Below are 26,501 nucleotides of genomic sequence, written 5' to 3'. Positions count from 1 at the left end.
GTCTCAAAAATAAATAAACGTTAAAAAATTTTTTTTAAATATGTTCTGTGTTTCATATTACCTAACTATCAAAACATTACCTTGTGCTTGACTCTCAAGAATGTCTTCAGGTTATAAGATGCCATGAAAGATGAAAGTCACTAAGCAAATATTTTCTTTGCAGAGCATGACATGGATTTGGGGTGTGTGTGTGTGTGTGTAGAAAATACTTCATCCTTTTAAAATTAATTTAGGGGCGCCTGGGTGGCTTAGTCAGTTGAACGTCTGACTTTAGCTCAGGTCATGATCTCGCTGTTCCTGAGTTCGGGTCCCGCATCGGGCTCTCTGTGCTGACAGCTCAGAGCCTGGAGCCTGTTTCCGATTCCGTGTCTCCCTCTCTGTCTCTGCCCCTCCCCCACTTGTGCCTGCCTGCTCTCTCACTCTCTCTTTCTCAACAATAAATAAACATTTAAAAAAATTAAATTAATTAAGAATTATATATTCTAAAATTTTCTTCTATTTTTCTTCTAAAATTTCCTTCTAGAGTGTTTCTTTTCTAAGCAGAATGTCAAAAATGAATATTTTTAAAAATAATACTGTCTACTCTGAAAGAAAAAGGCACTACACTGATATTTCATCATCAAATATTTGTTAAATGCTAATTTCATACAGAGCACTTGGAGGTTATAGGAATACATAATCTAGCTAGTTGGATAATAGGGGCACCCAGAAAAATACACGACAGTATATGGTAAGTACCAAGTGAGTAGCACAAGTGAGAGCAAAAGAGAGCCTTTGATTAAAGTGTGTGAGAACATCCATCCATTCATTCATTCAGCAATCAACTGAGCATCTAATTTGTGCCGGGTGCCATTCTAGACTCCCATATCCCTCAATGAGCAAAAGACCAAGGCCCTGCTCTGGTGGGAAAACAGACAATAAACCTAGATAAGCACTGTAGTAAGTAATGGGGGGGGGGGGGGTGGGGAGGCAGGGATAAAGCAAGTTAAGGAAAGTGTAGAGTGCTGGGGGATGGGAAGGTGGTCATGGTAGGTCATGATCAACTGAGCAGAAACTTGAAGGAAGTAAGAGGCAAGCCTGAGGATATCCAAAGGCACAGCATTCCAGGCAGAGAGCAGCCAGCGCAAAGGGCCGAGACATGAGCATGCCTGGTGAGTTCAAGGCATGGCAAGTCAGCAAAGGATAGAATTGGGGGTGAGGGGTGGAGACAGGGAGAGCCATCGTGTAGGGCATTGCAGGTTTTCACAGCTGAGCACAGAAAAGGATTTTGTTTTTTATAGTGAGGAAAATGAGGATTCATTGGAGGGTTTTGGCTTATGTTTTAAAAGGACTACTCAGGAGGTTGGGATGAGAATAGATTGGAGGGAGTAAAAGAGTGAAAGCAGAGAGACCAGATGGGATATGATGATGATTTGTATTAGGGGGATGACAGTGGAGGTAGACAGTGGAGGATTCTGGATCTATTTTGGAAGTATAACCAAGGGGCTTTCTTGATGGATGTGGAGCATAAGAACGAGCAGTCAAGGTTTGCAGATAGGAAATGGAATTTGAACTGGAGCCTAAAGGGATTTGTTGACCATGAAAGATGGCATAAGCAGAGAAATTTAGGTGGGAAAGAACTAAATTAGGTGAGGAGTGTAAGAAAGGGGCAGGACAGGAAAGTTCTCTGATGAAGTTAGAAGTCTGTAAAAGAAAAAAAAAAGGACAGCTGGGAAGGGACTTTGGGATCAGTTTGTGAAAGGCACTAAATGCAAGGTCAAAGTAGATGAATTTTTCCTTTACATATTCAAAATCATAAAGGTTTTCAAACAAGACCTAAAAAGAAAAGACTATTGTGATAAATAATAGCTTTGGAACCAGACAGATTGGAGTTCCAACCCTTGCTCTTCTCCTTTCTGTGCTTTTTTTTTTCTTTTTTAAAGTTTATTTATGTTTGACAGAGAGAGAGAGAGAGGAAGACAGAGAATGAGTGGGGGAGGGGCAGAGAGGGAGACACAGAATTCTAAGCAGGCTCCAGGCTCTGAGCTGTCAGCACAGAGCCCGACTCGGGGCTTGAACTCACAGGCGAGTTCACCTGAGCCAAAGTCGCTTAACTGGCTGAGCCACCCAGGCGCCCCCTTTCTGTGCTGTCTTGAGTAAATTATATAACCTCTCTGAGGGAATGTGCCCAGTTTCTCCCTCTGGATTGAGAATTTACCTTTCAGAGGAAGTTTGTAAGGATAAAGTGAGATCATCGTATAAAGATTTATATAGTGCCTAACCCATTTGGGTGTCAGCTATCACTGCTTTTTAAAATTATTATAGGGGCGCCTGCCTGGGTGGCTCAGTCAGTTAAGCATCAGACAGTTTCGGCTCAGGTCATGATCTCACAGTTCATGAGATTGAGCCCCACGCAGGGCTCTTCACTGACAGCATGGAGTCTGCTTGGGATTCTTTCTCTCCCTCTCTGCCTCTCTCTCTAAATAAACTTTTAAAAATTGAAAAAATAATAAAAGTTATTATAAAAAGTAATATTAAAGCAGTGTTTCATTAGACTAATCTGCTAACAATGAATAAATGAATGGTTCCTTTAGGAAATGAAATGAACTTTTTCCCTGAAGTGAATTGCTCCTGTCAGCCAGTATTTCCTTCCAAAACTGGGCATTGCCCCCTTGAAATTCCTATTAGCTGTCCAGTAGCATACTTTGATCAGAACAGCAGGAGATATAATACAGAATTTCCTCCTTCCCTCCCCAGACATTTAGAGATCAAATCTAACAGATGCCCATCTTGACATTCCCAGTTTAGTATAGAAGATCCTCTGAGAACTTAGCAGCAGAAACCTGACGTCACTTTAAAACCCAGTTTCCAAAAATTAAGGTCCTGCTGAACACAATTCTGCAGAACACAAGATTTAGAAAATGCTGGGAAAGTGAAAAAAGGCATATGGGCTTTGATTTCATTTAAGTATAAAAATATACCTAAAAAATAAAAATGTACTAAAGAAAAAGACTGAAAAATCATGTTCCACGGCATTAGTCAGCTCCAGAGCCCGTAACAAAATACCATAGGCTGATGGGTGGCTTAAACAACCGAAGTTTATTTTCTCACAGTCCTGGAGGCTGGGTAGTCCAGCATCTATCTGGGTGCCGGCCAATTTGATCGCTGGGCAGGGCCCTCTCCCTGGCTTGCAGACTGCTGTTTTCTCACTGCGTCTTCATGGGAGCTCCAGTATCTCTTCCTCTTATAAGAACACCAGCCTTATCAGATTAAGGCCCTACCATTATGACCTCATTTAACCTCAGTTACCTCATAAAGACCCTGTCTCCAAACACAGTCATACAGGGGGTTAGGGTTTCACACACCAGCTTGGCGAGAGACAACAGTTCAGTCCCTAGCAGTCACCTCTAGGCAGTGGTATCATAAGTGATTTTCATTTTCCTCTTTAGAAATTTCTGTACTTTCCAAACTTTTCTGCGGCTGTAGGGGTTGAGTGAAATTAGATTCTACTTCTAGATTCCATTTTTATGAGATGCCTAGAGGAGTCTAATTCATAGGGACAGAGAGGACAGTGGTGGTTGCCTGGGGCTGGAGGGAAAGCGGAATGAAGAATTAGTGTCAAATGGGTGACAGAGTTTCTGGTTTTCCAGGTGAAGACTTCTGGAGATGGGTGGTGGAGATGGTTGCACAACAATGTGAATGGACTTGATACTACTGAACGATACACTTAAAAATAGTTAACATGCTCGAGGCGCCTGAGTGGCTCAGTCGGTTGAGCGTCCGACTTCAGCTCAGGTCATGATCTCACACTCCGTGAGTTGGAGCCCCGCATCAGGCTCTGTGCTGACAGCTCAGAGCCTGGAGCCTGCTTCAGATTCTTCAGATTCTGTGTCTCCCCCCTCTCTCCCTCCCCTGCTCATGCTCTGTCTCTCTCTGTCTCAAAAATAAATAGAAACATTAAAAAAATATTTTTTAAATAGTTAGCATGGTAAATTTTATGTTATGTGTATTTTACTACACACATGCACACACACACGCAGATATTCCCAACCCCTTCCCACCAGAAACAAAAACAAAAAACTTCTAAAAAGTACACAACTTTTGGAGTTAAACAGATGGTTTAAGTACCAGTTCCATGTTGATCTAGTGGTTCTCAAACTTGAGTGTGCATTAGAATTACCCAGACGGCTTAACACCCCCTGGGTTCCCGATCCAGGAGGTCTGGAATGGGCCCAAGAATTCACACTTTTAACAACCTCCCAGGTGCTAGAGAACCACGGGCCAAGAGCAAGTCTTGGTTCCTGGTTTATAAAAATGGGCATGTGAGCCAGATGTGAGGCTTCTGTGAGGATACCTGATCCAGAAGCTCTCAGCATCAGCTTTAGTTTCCTTTTAGCAAATTGCTTGCTTTTATTCTCAAATAATTTTTGGATTTTTTCCCCCATGTAATAATTATGGTCATTTGACACAAACAGAAAGAAATAACTTATTTTTATTTTATTTATTTTTTTAGTAAGCTCTACGTGGGGCTTGAACTCACAACCCCTGAGATCAAGAGTTGCATGTTCTACCCACTGAGCCAGAAATAACTTATTTTTAGAAACATATATTAAGGTATTTAAATATGTGAGAAGCATGTAAAATTTAACTTTGTTTCTTAGAAGATTAGGATTATTTCAGCTCAATGGCTAGACTAGGGTTATCTTTGGAACTGATATTTAATGATCAACTTTTTTCCTGTTTCAAATTAAATCTGCACATGTATGTATGGTGGGCAGGGTTATATTCTGGTGAAAATAAGGGCTGTGGCAACTCCCTTCCCTTCACCTCTTGCATAAAAAAAAATTGGCAAAACCTCTAGGAAACCCTATGTAAATAATTAGGGTAAATATTATTCCTATCACTATAGCTGTTCTTAAAAGTTCCACTTTGTGGCTATCCACAAGAGCTAACAAGGGGAAAATGGCCCTGTAAGCAAGTGTTTTACCTTAACTAAATTCTACAGAAGTCTGTAGATTGGGACTGTCCAATATGGTGACCACTAGCCATATATGGCTATTAACCCTTGAGCCATGACTGGTACCAGTTGTGATGTACTGTAAGATTTAAAGACTTTGTCTGAAAAAAATGATGTAGAATGTCTAATTTGTTTTATATTAATTACATCTTGAATGGTTAAAAATTAAAATATTTTATTAATGTATTTATATTAATATTTTCCATTTCGTCAAAATATTTTTTGATATTATGGACTAAATATATTAAAATTAATTATACTTAAAAATATGGCTACTAGTAAATTTTAAATCATATGTGGCTCTCACTTGTGACTCATATTTCTGTTTGATAGCTGAGCTCCTCTAGACCTTCCAGGAATTAATAGGTGTTGGGGGTGGAGTTGGGTAAGAAAGGAGGGCTCTGTGGCAATGGTAACATATGAAACATTGACTTTTAAAAAACAAGAGGTCTGATATGCATGATGAATTACCGGGAAGTCTGTGTATGTGTATATATAAACACACATACATGGGTATTTGCAGTATATATATGAAATTGTATATATACATATACTGTATATATATGAAAAAATTTTTTTAATTGTAGAATTTTCATTGATGGAACAGTGAGGTTTTTTTGCCGTGGGAGAAAATGTTAAGATTCTCGACTGCTATCTTTTGGTATGGGAAACATTTCTAGAAATTGAACCTTCCAAAAATCATGTTTCCACCCACAGAGATGAGAAGCAGTATCTCTTGGGAATTAGAGATTTGAGTTCAAACCTCTGTCTTGCTACTTACAAACTCTGCAGTGTTGGGCAAGCATCTTATATTCTCTGTAAAAATAGAGATAATAGTGTGTACCTGGCAGGACTGTGTTAGAAGGGTTAGAACTGTGTGAAACGCCTAGCAGAGGGAAGGCCAGTAGTAAATGTTAGCTGCTATTACAGTTTTTATTATCTCATGTGTCTTGGTATATCAACTAATAATAAAAGGGACTTAATTTTACTGTAAATACCCATGCTAGTATGTTTATTTTCTTGCTTATTGATAATGCTTTCTGTAATTTGGAAAATTATTTCAGATGTAGCTCTTGCCTTTCTAAGAAGATTACCAGCTACTCGCAAGCTGGGACATATTATTATGTTTGTTTAGCCCTGCAGGACAGACTTACCTAATAAATAAGTAATCGTTGAATCCAGTGCTCATTATCATTAGTATAGTAATTATAATGGTACTGCTTAATATATCATGCTACCTTAACGTGCTTTCTTAAAGAAAAAACATATGGATGTTAAGGGAATCTTTAACAAAAGTTGCAAACTATCATTAGAAGCTTAAGGAAAAGTCAGGGCGCCTGGGTGGCTCAGTCGGTTAAGCATCCGACTTCGGCCCAGGTCATGATCTGGCGGTCTGTGAGTTCGAGCCCCGCATCGGGCTCTGTGCTGACAGCTCAGAGCCTGGAGCCTGTTTCAGATTCTGTGTCTCCCTCTCTCTCTGACCCTCCCCCGTTCATGCTCTGTCTCTCCCTGTCTGAAAAATAAATAAATGTTAAAAAATCATAATAAAAAGTTTAAGGAAAAGTTAAATAATGACAAATCTTCACAGGGGAATAATTTTACTCAGTGAGGCAAAATCTAATAATTTAAATATTTAGAGAGGGAAGTAGGGTGTTCTTTAGGCACGACTTTGAAGACATAATGAAGCAAGAAAAAATTATTCTTTTTTTTTTAATCTTGGGCAAGTTAATTTGTGTCTTTTTTTTAATTTTTTTTTTTTAATTTACATCCAAATTAGCATCTAGTGCAACAATGATTTCAGGAGTAGATTCCTTAGTGCCCCTTACCCATTTAGCCCATCCCCCCTCCTGTAACCCTGTTTGTTCTCCATATTTATGAGTCTCTTATGTTTTGTCCCCCTCCGTTTTTGTATTCTTTTTGTTTCCCTTCCCTTATGTTCATCTGTTTTGTCCCTTAAAGTCCTCATATGAATGAAGTCATATGATATTTGTCTTTCTCTAATTTCACTTAGCATAATACCCTCCAGTTCCATCCACGTAGTTGCAAATGGCAACATTTCATTCTTTTTGATTGCCGAGTAATACTCCATTGTGTGTGTGTGTGTGTGTGTGTGTGTGTGTGTGTGTGTGTGTGTATACCAACCACATCTTCTTTATCCATTCATCTGTTGATGGACATTTGAGCTCTTTCCATACTTTGGCTATTGTCGATAGTGCTGCTATAAACATTGGGGTGCATGTGTCCCTTTGAAACAGCACACCTGTATCCTGTGGATAAATGCCTAGTAGTGCAGTTGCTGGGTCGTAGGGTGTTCTATTTTTAGTTTTTTGAGGAACCTCCAAACTGCTTTCCAGAGTGGCTGCACCAGCTTGCATCCTCAAGGAAAAAATTATTCTAATTTGTCCAAAAGAATGATACTGAATAATGTCAAGAATAGAACTACGGGTCTATCTTACCTTTTTTAATTGACGTATAATTGATACACAATGTTGCAGGTGTACAACGTCGTGATTCCACAACTCTATTCATTATGCTATGCCCACCACAGCTTAGCTACTATTTGTCACTATCTAACACTATCACAGTACCATTGACTATATTCCCTATGCTGTATATTTTACCCCCCATGACTTATTCATTATATGATCTGGAAGCTTATGTCTCCCACCCTCCTTCACGCATTTTGTCTTTCCACCCAACCCCTGCCCCTCTGGCAGCCACCACTTTGTTCTCTGTATTCATGGATCTGTTTCTGGTTTATTGTTTTTTTAGATTCCACATATAAGTGAAATCATATATTTTTCTTTGTCTGACGTGTTTCACTTAGCATAATACCCTCTAGGTCCATCCATGTTGTCACAAATGGCAGGATCTCTTTTTTAATTCTTTTATGGCTGAGTAATATTCCAGTGTGTGTGTTGTGTGTGTGTGTTTATATATCACATCTTTGGGGCGCCTGGATGGCTCAGTCGGTTAAGCGTCTGACTTCGGCTCAGGTCATGATCTCACGGTTCGTGGGTTTGAACCCTGCATTGGGCTCTGTGCTGACAGTTTAGAGCCTGGAACCTGCTTCAGATTCTGTGTCTCCCTCTCTCTCTGCCCTTCCCCTGCTCATGCTCTGATTCTTGATCTCTCAAAAATAATATATATATGTATGTATATATATATGTGTATATATATATATACACATATATATATACATACATATATATACATATATATATATATATATATATATCTCACATCTTCATCTATCAGTGAGCACTTAGGTTGCTTCCTTATCTTGGCCATTGCAGATATTGTTGAAATACACATAGGGGTGCATATATCTTTTCCAATTAGTGTTTTCATTTTCTTTAGGTAAATACCCAGTAGTGGAATTACTGGATCATATGGTATTTCTATTTTTACTTTTTTGAGGAAACTGCATACTGTTTTTCTTAGTGGTTGTACCAATTCACATTCCTACAAACAGTTTGTGAGGGTTCCCTTTTTTCCACCTTGCCAACACTTATTATTTCTTGTCTTTTTTGATGCCAGCATTCTGACTTGTGTGGAGTAATATCTCATTGTGATTATGATTTGCATTTCCATGGTGATGAGTGATGTTGAGCATCTTTCCATGTGTCCATTGACCATCCATATGTCTTCTTTGGAAAAATGTCTATTCGGGCGGGTCTGTCCTATTTTATTTTTTATTATTAAAAAACCATTTTTTTAATATTTATTTTTGGGAGACTGAGAGAAAGGGTGCAAGCAGGGGAGGGACAGAGAGAGAGGAAGACACAGAATCCGAAGCAGACTCCAGGCTCCGAGCTGTCAGCACAGAGCCCAACAGCGGGGCTCGAACCCATGAAGCGTGGGATCATGACCTGGGCCGAAGTAGGACACCGAACCGACTGAGCCCCCCAGACACCCCAGGTCTGTCCTATTTTAAATAACCCAAAAGTAATATAAGATAGGGTCAAGCCAAATGAAAAGTTTTTATGTTTTCCCTAAGGAAAAGGGTTGTATTGTAGGCACCAATGTCTTAGAAGATGGGACTGTGTGCTAAATCAGTTATACAGTTTCCCCTAACATCATTCAATTCTGGTACATGTGACTGCTACTTTGAGAATGAAGTGGTTTTAAATTAAAGAAAAAAAACGCACAGTGAGTTGGCCTTAAAAATAAATTTAGTATTTTGTTCTTAGACCACTGGAGGCTGTCCATAAGTTACTTGACTCCCTTATTTGAGGGTACAGTAATCTATAGTAGAATAGCCCAGAAGTGAGTAAGGGGTGCCTGGATGGTGCAGTTGGTTGAGCATCTGATCCTTGATTTCAGCTCAGGTTGTGATCTCATGGTTGTGGGTTTGAGCCCCACGTTGGGCTCCACACTTGGCATGGAACCTCTTAGGATTCTCTCTCCCTCTCTCTTACCTCTCCCCCACTTTTACTCACAAGCACTCTCTCTCTCCAAAAAAAAAAAAAAAAAAAAAAAGAATATACATATATTTTGGGGCACCTGGGTGGCTCAGTTGGTTGAGCTTCTGACTCTTGATTTTGGCTCATGACCCCAGGGTTGTGGGGTTGAGCCCCACTTTGGGCTCCGAGCTGAGCATGGAGCCCGCTTAAGATTCTCGCTCTCTCTCCCTCTGCCCCTCTCCCCCACTCGAGCTCTCTCTCTATTAAAAAAAAAAAAAAAAGGTGAGTACACAAAAGGGTGTTAATTCAGAGGTCCATTCAATTCTAAGCACTCATATAAAAACTAGAAAAGTACGTGATTTATTTATGTAACTGTTTTCCACTTCGGATGTTCGGGAGAATGAAGATATGGATTTTGACTAAGCTTACCAGAAAAGACTGTTGCATGTTTATCATGAAATTTGCCTTTGTGTTTTACACTGGTCCAAGGTTGAGAATTTTGATGAGCTTTTCCACTGCAGTCGTGTGCTTGTAAGTTGTAAAATGTGTTTCTGTTGCTCTCCACTAAGCATACAAAATATTAGCTTTACTTGACTTCCTTACTCAGGGAATTTTTTGATAACTTTGGTGATGCTGGAGAGTGTCCTTTCTGCACAGTTGGAATTGCCAGCTTCCTGCTGCCATCCTGTGTATCTGGCAGCACCTTCAACATCTTTGCAAAAATTACATCAAACAGTGTTTAGAAATGACCAGACTGTGCTTAGCAAGTATAAAAATAGCTTGTGGATGATATTCAGATGTTTAGAATCCCACTGTGTTTGTTACTGCATTGAGTTTATTCACTTCACATGTTTAACAAGTGCCCTGGGCCCTAGCAGTGCACAGGCTCTATGGACCGACCCCTAAAGGATCTGTGGATAGAAGTGTGGGGAGGGGAGACCATGAACTTGGATATGAAGAACATTGCATGTTACTTTCATTAGACTCCAGTTAAAATTTATCATTTCCTAAATCTATGAATGAAGGCAGCCCAAACCATGAATTAACAATGCCTGGGAATTTGTTACTATTAGAAATATTTTTTTGTCCCATTACATTTGCAGATAACCTGAAAAAATTACGATCTTCCAAAAGGTAGTAGTTACTAGACTCACCACTAAATCTTGTAAGAATACGTTGATGAAGAATCACATATATAACTGTATCAAAATTTTTAAATATTTTTATAAATGTGTTTTTTATTTTTATTTTTTAAATGAATGCATTTTTTTTTAAAGTCCTACATATATTATGAACTTTGAAGTATTACTCTGGCAAGGGATCCATAGCCTTCACCAGACAGCCAAAAGGCCCACAAAGGGTCAAGAAACCTCCTCCCTCCTTTGGGGGATTTCCTCCCACAGCCATATCTGATGCCTGTCAGTAGTTGTGGGGTGAAGTGCCTCAACTTCTTTCACACCACTGCTTCTAGGGTTAATTTTAACCGATGAGCCCTGGGTCCTTCATCTCCCTTCAGTGAGATTTAAGTGTCAGACTTCGGCTCAGGTCATGATCTCACTGTTCGTTGAGTTCGAGCCCCATGTCAGGCTCTGTGCTGACAGCTCGGAGCCTGGAGCCTGCTTTGGATTCTGTCTCTTCCTCTCTCTGCCCCTCTCCCACTCATGCTCTGTCTCTCTCTCAAAAATAAACAAACATTTTTTTAAAAAAAAAGATTTTTTGATGATAGATCTCCAACTAGTTATGGACCACTAGTTATGGCCTTGTTTTTTTTAGTAAGAATACTCATGGATGCTTTATTTTTTATTGTTATTTTTTATTTCAAAAATTTTTTTCATAACATAAAATTTTCCATTTTAACCATTTCACGTATAGTTCTGTGGCATTAAGTACATTCACACTGTTGTGCAGCCATCCCCACCATCCTTCTCCAGAACTTTCTCATCTTCTCCAACTGAAACTCTGTTCCTTGTAGTCTTTTGATAGAAATAAATACAAATATAAATTCCCTTCACATGGCATTTCTTAAGGTTTATAAAAGACTTTACAGTAGATAGAAGTTTATGTCTTTTAAATGGAGTGTAGAAAAATGAGATTAATTTAGCTTCTTAAAAAAATTATTTTCGTAGGGGCACCTGGGTGGCGCAGTCGGTTGGGCGTCGGACTTCAGCTAGGTCACGATCTCGCGGTCCGGGAGTTCGAGCCCCGCGTCGGGCTCTGGGCTGATGGCTCAGAGCCTGGAGCCTGTGTCCGATTCTGTGTCTCCCTCTCTCTCTGCCCCTCCCCTGTTCATGCTCTGTCTCTCTCTGTCCCAAAAATAGATAAACGTTGAAAAAAAAATTATTTTCGTAATGTTTATTTTTGAGAGAGGGAGGGAGAGCGTGAGTGGGGGAAGGGCAGAGAGAGAGGGAGACAGAGGATCCTAGAGCAGGATCTGCTCTGACAACAGAGAGCCCTATGTGGGGCTCAAACTAAGGAACCAGGAGATCATGACCTGAGCTGAAGTCAGACACCTTAACTGACTGAGCCACCAACGCGCCCCTAATTCAGCCTCTAAAAGTTTTTGTAGAAACTGAAATTTTGCTTGGAGTAATACAGTATATTTCTTCATATTCTTTCTTAAATCCTTCTTTAAAAATATTTGTTCATTTTGGGTGTTTTTTTTTTTTTAAGTAGCCTCCACACCCAGCATGGGACTTGAACTCACAACCCTGAGATCAAGAGTCTCGTGCTCTGCCGACTGAGCCAGCCAGTTGCCCCTTAAATCATTTTTACGTTTAAAAAAATTTCTCTCATTTTCTTCCCCTTAAAAAATTTATTTTGTGTACACGTCGTCCTTGTGAATCTACTTTTACTAAAGGGTACCCTGGACATCTCTTCCTTGGTTAACATCATTGACTTCGTAAAATGGAATTTTGTTTGTTAAATATTGTTAGCTGTTTTTATAGGGCTTGTTTTTCTTGGAACATACCATAAAACCAAAATATTTTGAATGTTACTCATTGAGAGAGAGCAGTGAGACTCAAGAGTTTGCAAAATAACTTTAACCAGAATGCTAATAAAAAATGTTTTTTGCTTATAATTACTACCGTTTCAAAGTATCTTTTAAAAGCAGTTCCACACATAGGGACAACAGTACCTACAAACTACACTAATGGATAACAATGGCATCCTATTATTTTGAGGAAATACAGAAAAAGATTCAGCAGTTTTTACTTTAATAGCTTAATTATTACCATGCTGTATTTCAGTGAATTCTTGACTGTAGGATTGGAATGCAAAAAGCAGTCTTTTTTACTATTTGTTGTGACTGGTACTGCACAGTAATACCCGTTGTTATTAAAAGTAGAAAAAGTCACATTGGTAGGGTTTTTACTTTTATTTCATTAAGCTGTTCTCTGAAAGATGGGTGCCTGGCTGGCTCAGTGGGAAAAGCATGCGACTCTTGATCTCAGGGTCATGAGTTTGAGCCCCACATTGGGCATAGAAATTACTTACATAAATAAAACTTTAAAAAAATTTAAGTTTATTTATCTTGAGAAAGAGAGGGAGAGAGAGAGTGCGTGCACAAGCAGGGGAGGGGCAGAGAGAGAGAGAGAGAGACAGAGAATCTGAGGATGTAAGTAAGACTTACCTTTGGCTCTTCTCCTTTTTAATGCCTGTTCCTGAAATTTTTGCTAATGTGTTTTTGGTTGATACTCGTTCATCTTTCTGGGTGGTTAGTTTCAATGTTGGCATTGCTTCCTTTTGCTAAGTCAGCTTGTTGTTGGAGCTAAGGCTCTAAATGACTGTTTTTGGTGGAAGAAAGTAATAAACGTAGCAGTCAATGATTAAAACAGAAATTCGCCTTTTATTTGGAAGTAAAATACAAGAATTCTTTAACTGAAACAGTAGTATAATTGAAGAGAACTGACTTATCTTTTCAATATGTATTATTCTATATACTGAAGTATCGTGATTTATCATAAAGATAGTTTCAATTTCACTTTACTTAATATTTAATAGCAATCAGGCTAGCAGCATTTCTTTTTTTTTTTTTTTAATGTTTGTTTATTTTGAGAGATTGAGCATGCACGTGAGCAGGGGTGGGGAGGAGACACAGAGAGAGGGAGAGAGAGATTCCCGACCCAGGCTTCATCCCACGAACCATGAGATCATGACCTGAGCCAAAATCACAAGTGGGACGCTTAACTGACTGAGCCACCCAGACGCCCCTAGCAGCATTTCTTTGTATCATTTCTCAATAATTTCCTGTACGTTATTTTCCATAGTCGTTAAAATGTTCAATCTCTTTTAAAACATAGTAAATTATAACAACATTTTTTGGCAGGGCATCTGTTTTTTTCCCATATTATTGAGTTGTTTTTCTTCCCTGTAAGGTCTAGTGTTGGTACTCTCAAAAGCCATGCAAGGCTGTGCCAGAAACTCTTCAACTTAGACTTTTACTTGTGAGTCTTTTAAGGAACACAACTATTATTAATATAATAAATGACTGTGCTAAAGATTTGGGAACTCCAAGGAATTATTCTGTTTATGTTTAGTACGCAAATCCCTGTTTTAGGGAAGTTTATTTAATACTAAATAGATTATTATGGAAGGATACACAATCCTTTTGTCCTATGAATCTTAAAAAATGACACTTCCTTATGCCTCCGAGATTGAGTCATTTGATCTGGAGCAGAGATGGGGAGTCAGTTGACTTCTCATGACTTTTTCTACGCAGCAGGAATGGCTGTCTAGACACGTAAGGGCCCAGCATAAGCCAGTAGATCCTGGGCATTGGACGCTCCACACTGCATCCCAAATCCTGTGCTTTGTGATGCGAGAAAGTGCTCATGGGTAGCCTAGCTGTATATTTTTGGCAACTAAATAATAAGGAACTGACATCACCCGTCGAAAAGTTAGTTTTTTAGACCCAAATCTTAGTAAAGTTATTCAATAAAGTAAAAGACATTTACTAGGCACGTTTATATCAGGCATTGTCCAAAACTCAGATAATACAAAGATGGAAAGAAACTGCCCCAGCTTTCATGGAACTTGTAAAGTAACAAGGGGACCAGAAAAACAAAGTTTTGTCAACACACCTGTCAGATGCTAGTAACATGTCAGATGTGCTCTGGGGATACAAATAAGTAAACAATTAATTTTGCTTGGGGGTTTAAAAAAAATAGTATAATTTTACCCAAAGCCTTAAAAAATAGGCAGGCATTGTCAGTTGGCCACTTGGAGGTGGGTAGGAAGGTCTGTCTTCTCAAAAAGATAAGTGCAAAGCCAAAGAATTTAAAAAGTGATGTGATAGTTTGGGGGACATGGTCAAGATGGCAAAGAACCAAGGGTCCCTTCATTACAGGGAGGGTAGGGTGGGCAGGGATTCAAAATGAGGCTAGAGCTTTTTCTTTCCGTGCCAATAGCGTTCTTGCAGCCATGGTGAACGTTCCTAAAACCCACCACACTTTCTGCAAGAAGTGGGGTGAGCACCAACCCCACAAAATGACCCAGTACAAGAAAGGCAAAGATCCTCTTTATGCCCAGGGAAAGTGGCGTTATGACAGGAAACAGTGGCTACAGTGGGCAAACTAAGCCAATTTTCCAGAAAAAGGCTCAAACTACAAAAGAAGATTGTGCGGAGGCTTGGATGTGTTGAACCCAACCCAGATCTAAGAGAATGCTGGCTATGAAGAGATGCAAGCATTTTGAACAGGGAGATAAGAGAAAGGGCCAAGGGATCCAGTTCTTAGCTTCTTATTTTGCTACATCATGAACAATAAAACCTTGAGGTTATGTTCCCTTCATTTGGTTGCAGTTGGTCTTTTGAGAGGCAGGTAAACTAATGCCCTCAATAAAATTCCCTTTGTGGGGAAATTTATGCTTAAAAAAAAAGCGGCTAGAATCTACTGTAATGAGCCAGTGTTTCCAGTTCACTGATGCCAAAAAACACGACGCAGTCTAAAAGTTGCTCAGCTTCGGGATGGGTGTCTTAGCTGCTCTTCATCAGTCTTCTCAAAGCACTCTAGACTCATTTTACTTAAATTTGGGCTGTGCTTTAGTTGAGAATAGAAGATAGGCGTAGCGAGGATAACCACAGAGAGTAATGTCTGATCAGTGTCGAAAGACATGGTGGTTGCTTTTAGAATTCTAGGTAGAGAATCCTAAGGTTGTCAGAGAAGGATTCGCAGAGGTTCAAGCTACCAGGAAGAGCATTCCAGGTAAGAAAATTGTCACCTGGACAAGGGTGGGGGGAGTGCACGTTGTGTTTGGGGGCAGGAGAGTGGCAGTTTGGTTAGAATAGCATGTAGGGGGAGAGCAGGAAATGACTTTAGCCCCATTGTGCATTCTAGGCTTAAGTAGAATTATTTTCCACTTTAGATTGTTCTCCCATAGGAATAACCTGGTCTTCAAAAAAATACACTTTCTTGGAAAACTAAAGTAGGTTTCAAGGAGAAGGGCCTGGGGTGCCTGATCCTGTTGGAGCTTTTGCCATCTTGTGGCCAACATACTGGAAAGGATGATAGGTTCATTTTGAAAAATGTTCACTAACAGCAAGGAGATACCACTTCACACCTGCTAGAATGGCAGAAAAACAAGAGATGTCAGCAAGGATGTGGACAAAATGGAACCCTAGTGCACCGTTGGTGGAAACGTAAATTGGTGCGGCCAATATGGAAAACAGTATGCAGGTTACTAAAAAAATTAAAAATAGAGCCACCATATGAGCCAGGAATCCCACTTTCAGATATATAGCTGAAGGAAATGAAATCACTGTCCCAAAGAGATATCTGCACCCCCTGTTCACAGCGCCATTATTCGCAATAGCCAAGGTATGGAAACAACCTAAGTATCTGCCGATGGATACGTCGATAAAGAAGTTGTTTTATACACACACATGCCCATATACCTACACTGGAATATTGTTCAACCATAAGAAAGAAAGACACCCTGCCATTTGTGACAGCATGGATGAACATTGAAAGCATAGCATAAACTAAGTGAAATAAGTCACACAAACATAGACAAATACTATATGATCTCACTTATATGTAGAATGTAAAAAAAGTTGAACTTGCAGAAGCATACTCAGTTGGTGATTGGTTGCCAGAGGCTGGGTTTAGGAAATGGGGAGATGTTGGTCAAAGGGCACAAACTTCCTGTTATAAGATGAATAAGTTCTTTAAAAAAGGGGGGTTGGGGGAAGGGAGTGCCTGGATGGCTCAGTTGGTTGAGCAACCAGCTCTTGATTTCGGCTCAGGTCATGATCTCACAGTTCATGAGCTCGAGCTCCGCATTGGGCTCTGCGCTGATAGTGTGGAGCCTGCTTGGGATTCTCTCTCTATTCTTCTCTCTCTCTCTCTCTCTCTCTCTCTCTCTCAAAATAAATAAATAAACTTAGAAAAAATAGAATAAGTTTGAGGGATCTCATGCATAGCATGGTGACTGCAGTGTATTATATACTTGAAATTTGTTAAGAGAGTAGATTTTAAATATTCCTACCACACAAAAAAAATTGGCAAGTATGTGAGGTGATGGAGATATTAACTAACCTTATTGTGGTCATCATTTCACAATATACACATGTATCAAATCATCACACTGTATACCATAAACTTATACTGTCTTATTTGTCAACTATATGTCAATAAAGCCAGGGGTAAGAAAGAAAAAGTCTATTGAGGCTTTGTAATACGTATGCCAGGTGCTATTCTGGATGCTGAGGTTCATTGGTGAATAGACGCAAACCTCTGCCCTTTTAGAGCTGACATTCCAATGTAAATATGAGTAAATACGGGAAAGAGGGGTATGGAGAAATACAGGAATTACCTGTATTTGATGGGAAGGAGTGGAAGGAATGATACTGAAAGTGGTTTAAGTCATACGCTCCCAAGTAAGATTTCACCTACAGCATTTCCCTTCAGTCAAACTACCAAAAAACTGAACCCTTTCTCCGAGTTTGGAGAGTAAGCAGCCTCAATTTGTGTCTCTGAGCTGACCAGAGGCCCTTGTTTGCAGGTCCTACCTGACTGTAGTTGGGGACAGGTTCCCCAGGTTGCCTGAAATTTGCCTGAGTATGTGTTACAACATGAGGGAAAGAGTGACCAACCTCAGAGGGTCAAGGAGAAACCTCCATAGTAACCCCCGATTCCTGGTGAGTTTCTGCGGGAACTGGAGGAACAGGATTCCACGTTTGATTTTTTTTTTTTTTTTTTTTTTTGGTGTACTATATTTCCTTTTAGGTTTTTTTTCGTATGTCTTTTAAAAATTTTAATTCCAGTGTAGTTAACATATGGCATTATGTTAGTTTTAGTGTTCGAGGACTCCATGGGTTTTTTTTTTTTAATGTTTGTTTATTTTGAGGGGAGAGGGAAGGGCAGAGAGAGGGAGCAAGAATCCCAAGCAGGCTCCTCCCCTAAAGCATGGAGTCTGACATGGGGCTCGAACCCATCAACTGTGAGACCATCAAAAGTCGAAATCAAGAGTCGGACACAACCAACTGAGCCACCTAGGCACCCCCCAGTGTTTTCAGTAACCAACTTTAGGGGCGCCTGGGTGGCTCAGTCAGTTGAGCATCCGACTTCAGCTCAGGTCATGATCTCATGGTCCATGGGTTTGAGCCCCACATCAGGCTGTCCGCTGACAGCTCAGAGCCTGGAGCCTGCTTCAGCTTCTGTGTCTCCCTCTCTCTCTGCTCCTCTCCTGCTCATTCTCTCTCTCTCTCTCTCTCTCTCTCTCTGAAAAATAAATAAACATGACAAAAAATAATAACCAACTTTAGTCTGTATTATTTTGAAGCAAATCCTAGACATCATAGTAATTGAACTCACACCTGCTTCAATATGGATCTCTAAAGGATGATTTTTTTAAATATAACCCCAATTTCATTGTTCTATCTAAAAAATCTTAACAGAATGTAATATATCTGTAAGTCCCACCAGGAATTACAAAATTTCAATGTTGGTATTCTCTAGGAATTTGTCAGTTTGTTAGAATTAAACTAGAATTATGTTGGGGTGCTTGAGCTGCTCAGTTAGTCTAGAAAAGTATGATCCATTGTGGAAGAATAATAATGAGAGGTATTCAAATAATACTAGATCTTCTGGGGGCACCTGGGTGGCTCAGTCAGTGAAGCATCCGACTCGATCTCAGTTTAGGTCATGATCTCACAGTTCAGGAGTTCGAGCCCCTCACCCAGCTCTACATGGACATCGCGAAGCCTGCTTGGGATTCTCTCTCTCTGTCTGCCTTTATTTTTATTTAAAACTACTTACTGGGGCACCTGGGTGGCTCAGTCAGTTAAGTGTCCGACTTCAGCTCAGGTCATGAACTCACAGATCGTGAGTTCGAGTCCTGTGTCAGGCTCTGTGCTGACAGCTCAGAGCCTGGAGCCTGCTTTGGACCCTGTGTCTCCTCTCTCTGTTGCTCCCCCGCTTTCTCTCTCTCTCTCTCTCTCTCAAAAATAAATAAAGATTAAAAAAATTTTTTTGACTAGTATTACATGCGTTTTTAATCATGCGAGGTCTTTGGGAACACAGTCTTTGCATAAAATGCAGCTACACTATATTTAAACCCTGAATGAGTATTTATTTAGTGTTTCTTATACCTGTTTATGTGCTCTTTGCTGGGAATATGAAGATGAATATGACAAGATCCCTGCTTTTGAGGATAGCTCTATGATATTGTCTTATGCTGTTAATTTCTAGGTGATAGTCTATTAGTAACATTTAAGTTTGAAGTCAGTCTAGTGTGTTAGTACACTGTAATTGAGCCATAACTTAATACTCCTACAAGCTATGCAGTATGAGTTCAGAACACCCCTCATTGCTGGAGGGCTTTGTTATTTTCTGAGTTTGGTATCTCTTGAACCACCTCAGCTCTGAATCTAGATGCAGCAAAGACTTTTGGGACTCAGCCAACGCTCTTTTGATAACCTCCTTTGTTGGGACCCGGGCCCCCAGCCTGGTGCAAAATTGGCAGCTGAGACTGAAAGAATATGACAAAGAGAGGCCTGGAAAGCTTTTCCCTGGGACCATCTCTGCATCAGTCAATGTGTATACAGGTCTTCTGTCTGTGGATTCTTAAGTGGATCTTGAAATTTTGAGAGGCCGCTAGCAAACACGGTTAGCACAATTTTTATGAGCCCCGAAGTTCTCCAGTGTATATATTTCTGGACAATTTTATTTTTTTTTTAATTTTTTTTTCAACTTTTTTTTTTTTTTTGGAACAGAGAGAGACAGAGCATGAACGGGGGAGGGGCAGAGAGAGAGGGAGACACAGAATCGGAAACAGGCTCCAGGCTCTGAGCCATCAGCCCAGAGCCTGACGCGGGGCTCGAACTCACAGACCGCGAGATCATGACCTGGCTGAGGTCGGACGCTTAACCGACTGCGCCACCCAGGCGCCCCTATTTCTGGACAATTTTAGAATCTGTTAATGTTTCTCACACTTGAGATCTCAGATCACCCAAGGTTATTTTCTCAGACACTAGCTTGAGAAACACTGATTTGTGTGGTTAATGATTTTATAGTCAGTAATCTTAAGGTTATTATCACTGTGTTGGAATTTATCTTAAAGAAGTTTGATGTGTTTATCAAACAATATCACTATTCTGTTGCTAAAATAATCATGATTCTTGATTTTTATGGATCCTTGGGTTTTCTTTTTTTTTAGTGTTTATTTTTGACAGAGAGAGAGAGAGAGAGAGAGAGAGAGAGAGCGTGCAAGCATGAGCAGGGGAGGGGCAGAGAGAGAAGGAGACACAGAATCCAAAGCAGGCTCCAGGCTCCGAGCTGTCAGCACAGAGCCCGACGTGGGGCTCAAACTCACGAACCGTGAGATCATGACCTAAGCCGAAGTCGGACGCTTAACCAACTGAGCCACCCAGGCTCCCCATGATCCTTGGGTTTTCATTTTCAGATTGACCACTGTTGATGGTCATTCTTTCACAACACACAAAAACCACTGCATTTTAGGAGCTGGAGAAGTTAAACGGTTTTCAAACTTGTTTTCTCCTAGCTAAATAAGAATTGAAGGGGGAGAAGTGGAACATCAGAGTGTCTCCACCACCAATATTTAGGCCTCCAAGAAAGCTCCTGGACACCTTGGAGAATCCTAGGTCACCAGGGAACAAAGTTTAAAAATCATAGCTGTGGCTATTAACTTCATTTAGGGGTGGACAAATGGGCCCTGAGAGATTGGAGCTTGTCGGTAATCACACAGTTAGTTAATGTCAGGTATCCAAAACAAGCCCTTTGCCTTCCAAATTCAGTGTTCTCCCCGATATGTCCCTTGCTCTGTAAACCTTGCCAGACTTTACCCTGACCCCCTGAGGTCGGCCACTCTTTCCCTCCACCTTAGGGCACATTGTTTAGCCGGCTGGATTTCTTAAAAATGAGGTTTATTTCCATCCTGCCTCATTCTAAATAGGAATTAAAGCAGCTTTTTAAGGCCTTCAAACTCTACATTTCATAAGGTGAACCAGGGCCCAATACTGCCTACTTAATGGTCATCTTTTCTGATGGAGGAATTTTTTAATCCCCAAGTTCTTCTAGTAATATTTCTTAGTCTTTTCTGTCTTCTCTTCATTGCTGCTAGAAGACATCAAAATGAAGGAAGTTCTTTGTTGAATAATAACTGAAAAACTCAGAGCCCATTGTGTTGAGTTTGATTGCTTCTTTGTATTGCAAACGAGTATAATTGTGAAAATACAGTCATGTTTCCTTTTCTAGTAAAATGTCATATTATTTCACAAAAAAGCCCCGGAGCTTCACCTGAAGAAGCTTGAGAATCCCTGCCAAAACTCTCAGCACTTCTCACATTGCACTGTGATAAATTATTGAATGTCTCCCTTCCAAAAGAAAGTGGGTGCCTTAAAATCGGAAACCATGGCAGAAAGTTTCACACTGTCTTGCAATTACAAAATTTAATAGCCCATAACTATTACAATATAGTAAAAGGAGTACAAAGAGAATACTTTAGGGGTGCCTGGGCGGCTCACCCCTGTCAGTTAAGCATACAACTCTTGATTTTTGGCTCAGGTCATGACCTGCCAGTCTGTGGGATCGAGTCCCACGTCTGGCTCCGTGCTGACAGTGCGAAGCCTGCTTGGGATTCTCTCTCTCCCTGTCTGCCTGCATCTCCCCTACTAGCTCGTGCTCTCTCTCTCTCTCTCTCTCTCAAAATAAATAAATAAGCTTAAAAAAAAAAAGAGAGGGAGCGCCTGGTTGGCTCAGTCAGTTAAGCGTTCTACTTTGGCTCAGGTCCTGATCTCACAGCTTGTGGGTTTAAGCCCTACATCAGGCTCTGTGCTGACAGCTAAGAGCCTGGAGCCCGCTTCAGATTCTATATCTCCCTTTCTCTGTCCCTTCCCTGCTTGCGCTGTGTGTGTGTGTGTGTGTGTGTGTGTGTGTGTGTGTCAAAATTAAAGAAACACAAAAAAAAAAGCATACTTTATAAAATTTTTTAATGTTTATTTGAGGGAGAGACAGAGAGCAAGCAGGCAAGGGGCAGAGAAAGAAGGAAACACAGAATTGGAAACAGGCTTCAGACTGAGCTGTCAGCACAGAGCCTGATGCAGGGCTTGAACCCACAGACCATGAGATCATGACCTGAGCTGAAGTCGGCCACTTAACCAACTGAGCCACCCAGGTGCACCAAAAAAGAATATTTTATATCTTAATTGACAAACAGCTACTTGCCCTGGGTAAATGGTTATTTTATGGCATAACTTTTTGATCATGACACTCATTGGAAAATTGTTTGCTAAAACATAATCATTCACTTTTCAGCATTGCTTTTACAGTCCTACAAAAATATTAAGTATGCTTACATTTATTATTTTTAATTTATTTAATAAATCATCATTTATTAACTTTAAGTGTGCTTACATTTATTATTACATTTTATGTCATGCTCATTTGATATCCCTAGCCTTAATACAGTACCTGGCACATAGTAGGTGCTAAATGTTTACTAAATGAATAATGAATAGTGACCAATTTTATTAAAAATACAGATTAAAGAAGCAGCTTTCCTCCTTCCCTAAGCTATTCTGCAGGGTAGAAAACAAAAGGAGGCATGGGATAAAACTGTACGATTGATTTAGTTTCCTCTTCCCCCCTCCTTAATATACTCTGACTTATAATTTGTGCTAATGAATTCATATAAACTGTCGTTACCTCCTAACGTGATTTTTTTTTCAAAACCTTAAAAATAGCCGTTGTAGGGCTGAGATGGAGAAACTGGGACTGAATTTACTTTCCTGCGTTAAAAAAAGTTAAAAATAGGATAAAATATATTAAACAGTGGTTTTGAGACATGGGAGATCAGGCAGCATGGAGAGCAACTCCTGAGAAATGGAAAACGGATAAGGTGAGCCCTATTTGTAATTGTTCCAGCTTACTGTCTGGAGAGAGTTGCCAGGCCACAGCGTAGGGAAGGGGACCCCAGATGGAGTCTGATCATCTTCCAGGGATGAGCTGATGTGGTTGGAAGGGGAAAGTGGCTCAAACACAAGGCACAGTACCTGAGAGGAGAGTGCTACCCAGACAGAAAACACCTGAGTCCTCAGCTGATGACTGGTCAGTCCATGGGGGCTGAGGGACAACTACCCAAGTCCTGGGAGAGAACCACCCAAAAGGATCAGAGGAAACAATGCTCAGAGCTCACACAGGGCAGAAAATGGTTTGTGTTCCCACCTGTGAGAGCGCGAAAATCCTTGCAATCCATGAGACATCAACAAGGTACGCCGTCAAGTGAAGGGTACTGCCTCAGGATAGGGCAAAACTAGCCCTAAGGATTAGCAGAGCTTAAAAGCAAGCCTCAAGACGATCAAATGATTTAATAAGAACTTAATTTTGTCCTAGACAAAGTTCAAAAATATCTGCAGGGATCCAAAACTATCCAGCACTCAATAACACAAAATTAACAATGTCTGGCATCCAATAAAAATGTACCAGGCAGGGGCACCTGGGTGGTACAGTTCAGTGATTTAATTCCAGAACATTTTCATCATCCCAAAAAGAAACCCCATACCTGTGACATCTAGGTCTTTGCAGTCTTTTGCTAAAACCAAGAACGCTGCACTGGATATTCTTACACACATGTGCAAAAATACCTGTAGGACAAATACCTGAAAATATTTGCCAAGTAGAATAATTTGTGCACCTAAAATTTTGAAAGCTATTGCTAAATTATTCTCCCTAGAGGTTATGGAGTTTACACTCTACTGGCAAAGCATAAAAGTTGCTGTTTCCCCACTTCCTCACCATCATGGTCCTTTACCAAACTTTTATCTTTACCAGTCTGATAAGTCGTAGTATCTCATTGAAATTTTAATTTATATTTCTCATGTTCAAAGAGAGGTTGATTATTTTTATATGTTTAAGGGCTACTTTCCTTTTTTAGTGAACTGATGGTTCATATGTTTGATTTTCTGCAGGGTAGCTGTTTTTTTGTTTTGTTTTGTTTTTTTGTTTTTTTTAGGGCAAGAGAGAATCTTAAGTAGGCTCCATGTTCCGTAAGGAGACAGACACGGAGCTCAATCTCACGACCGTGAGATCATGATCTGAACCGAAATCAAGAGTTGGATGCTCAACTGACTGAGCCACCCAAGTGTCCCTGTTTTTCTTTTGTTGTTGTTGTGTTTATAGAAGGTATTTGTGTATTAGGGAGAAAAGCCCTTTGTGATATGAACTGGAAGTATTTTTTCCACTTAATGTTTTTTTGGGTTTTTTTTAGTCTTTGACTTTGTTTACTTTTTTCCTTTATCATGCAGAATTTTAAAATCTGATGTCAAATTTGTCAATCTTTTCTTTTATACTTCTGTATCTCGTGACAGACTTTCCCTACTCTAAGATTACAAAAAAACTATTTCTCCCATATATTCTTCTAGTACTTTAAGGTTCTCCTCCCCTCTCTGCCCCTATTTAATTGTTTGAATTTATTTTTGTATAAAATGTAAAGTATGGATCTCCGATCTTTCCTCCATACAGCTAACACCTTTCCCCCATTGATTTAAAATGTCACTTTTATACTGTGTCCTCTTGATTAAAAGCCACTATTCAAAGTGTTGACTCCGATAAGGACAATTTTAATACTAGCTTTAATTTTTTTAAGAGTGGTAATCCGGAGCACCTGGGTGGCTCAGTCAGTTAAGTGGCCAAATCTTGATTTCGGCTCAGGTGATAACCTCACGGTCTGTGAGTTCGAGCCCCGGGTCAGGTTCTGTGCTGACCGTGCAGAGCCTGCTTGGGATTCTCTCTCTCCTTCTCTCTGCCCCTCCCGTGTTTGTACGCATGCACACATTCTCCGCCCCCCCCCCCAAAATGACTAAATAAAAATAAACTTAAAAACATAAAAAGAGTGTAATCAGGTGTCTGAGGCAGTGATTTCTGACCTGTTGGGATGCCTGTCAGGATTCTGTAAGAAATACAGTCCCCTTCCCTCTGTGACAAATCCTCCTGTCATCAGCTGCTGTTACTGAGGGGAGTATGTCTCCCTCAAGTGTGTTGGGCCAAGAAGTAGTTTTTAACCATTGACCTAGGGGGACTCCTCTTTCACAGAGCGTTCCAAATTTCACCTAGTGATTCCAGGGTTGTTACTTTACGGAGGAAAGAGCCTCAGCAAGAGTCCAGAAGGAAAGGGGGAGCCTACCTCTCCAAAGAAAACTAAACTCTTTACCTTGGAGACATTAGTTTCTGATCCTCAGGTTGTCTTCCCACACTAGAATTGTCAATTTCTACACCTCTCCTTTGTGAAATTGCCTCTGGTGGACCATGTGTCCTCCTGGGGAAAGGAACTACTGGGTTAGACGTGGGATGACTGTGCTTTGGCAGTGTGCAGAGCTGGGGACATAGTGATAAGAGTCATCTCTTTTAATTCGAAACTCTTTAAAGTCAGAAAAGAGGATGGCCCTTTAAAAAGTGGAATTCTCCAGCTACCCCTGACTATAAAATAGGCTTGTGGAGTTCTACCCACAGGGGGCTAGCGACAGAGGCTTGTGTGGTTGGATGGATGCCACTGACTAGGACAGATGTCCCCAGGGAGCATTCTGTCAAGTGTTGGAGCAGCCCCTTCAGTTTGATAGTGGAGGATGCACAATGGCTTTTACTTTCATCCAAAGTTGTGTAAGTGTTCTCTTGTTTACGCCACTCAAGGAGTAGCTGGTCACTTTGAACTTTGGGGTAGCAGATGTTCTCGGTGCTTGAAAGTCCCAGTGGCGGTGACACCTTGGTAGAGTGACCGGCGCTGACATCCTTTCTCAGTTTGTTAACCTTTGGGTGTCTCTTCCGCTAGAGGAACGTGTACAGGTGTGAAGTCATGAGGGAAGCTGGGATAGTTGGGAAAGGTTGTTGTGGTATAGGCTGTTTTTCCCTTACATTTTCATTAGTTTGTTCCAGAAACTATGGACACTATAAATAATAATAAATCATATCCACTTCATAGGCTTCATGATATGTCCTAATTGCCTAATTTATTCCACGTGATTGTGATGTCTGGGAGACGAGCTCATGGCCCAGTAATGAGCTGTGGCTGATGCAGTTCTACCACATAAAATATCAGGATTTAAGGGAGGCCCTTCCCACAGATTTCTCTGTATCTATTTAATGATCGTTTTCCTGCTTTTCCTAGCTGTGGCATTTTCACTTCTCAGAAGTCTGGTCTTGCTAGCATGTTCCTAAGTAACTCCACATCTGAGGCCTCAAAGCACATTTCACCTTGCCTGCCACCCTTTTCACACTTTAGCCTGGATGTTACCCTTGGATCGGCCTTCCCCCTCTTCTTCCTCCTGTGTCACCCACCATCTCGCCTCTCCACCAGAGTTCCACTCAGACACCTGCTCGTCACCCCCAGGCCATTCAGCACCTGAACAAATCCCCCCCCCGCCCCCGCGGGAAGGTCTCACATTGGGGGATACTTACCCCTTCCAGACCCTTCCTGGGGAGAGCAAGTTTCCTTCCACGTGGCAGGAGCCAGTTTTATACTTGTCTGGCCTCGTGACTGAGAGGATGGGAGGTCTGGGGGAGCTGGAGAGGAGATGGCAGTTTTCACCAAGGAAAAAACACTGAGTAGAAATGATCCCTTCTGCCTTCTTCGGGCGTGTCCCTCTTCTG

The 26,501-nt window shown here is 40.6% G+C and overlaps 1 protein-coding gene, 1 long non-coding RNA gene and 1 pseudogene across 5 annotated transcripts in view; 2 read left to right on the top strand and 1 right to left on the bottom strand.

The window, feature by feature from the left end:
- Positions 1 to 26,501, top strand: part of BICRAL (BICRA like chromatin remodeling complex associated protein) — a 107,742-nt gene that overhangs the window by 42,283 nt on the left and 38,958 nt on the right. The window contains exon 1 of one of the 4 annotated variants that reach the window (XM_027057736.2): positions 21,586 to 22,035. The exons of the other annotated variants lie outside the window; for them this stretch is intronic. The gene's annotated coding sequence lies outside the window, so the exon portion shown is untranslated. Of the gene's footprint in view, positions 1 to 21,585; positions 22,036 to 26,501 lie in introns of those variants that run through there. 4 annotated transcript variants of the gene reach the window in all.
- On the top strand, positions 9,489 to 16,749 carry LOC128315633 (60S ribosomal protein L36a-like; annotated as a pseudogene).
- On the bottom strand, positions 11,108 to 26,449 carry LOC113598861 (uncharacterized). Its single transcript, XR_003419614.2, has 3 exons — positions 26,310 to 26,449; positions 13,034 to 13,187; positions 11,108 to 11,375 (listed from the first exon to the last, which is right to left on the bottom strand). It is a non-coding gene; the product is annotated as an uncharacterized LOC113598861 (long non-coding RNA).

The sequence above is a fragment of the Acinonyx jubatus genome, chromosome B2 (assembly GCF_027475565.1).
Source record: "Acinonyx jubatus isolate Ajub_Pintada_27869175 chromosome B2, VMU_Ajub_asm_v1.0, whole genome shotgun sequence".
In the NCBI taxonomy this organism is placed as follows: domain Eukaryota; kingdom Metazoa; phylum Chordata; class Mammalia; order Carnivora; family Felidae; genus Acinonyx; species Acinonyx jubatus.
The sequence above is the reverse complement of the archived record's forward strand: the minus strand, read 5'-3'. Positions and strand labels throughout refer to the sequence as shown.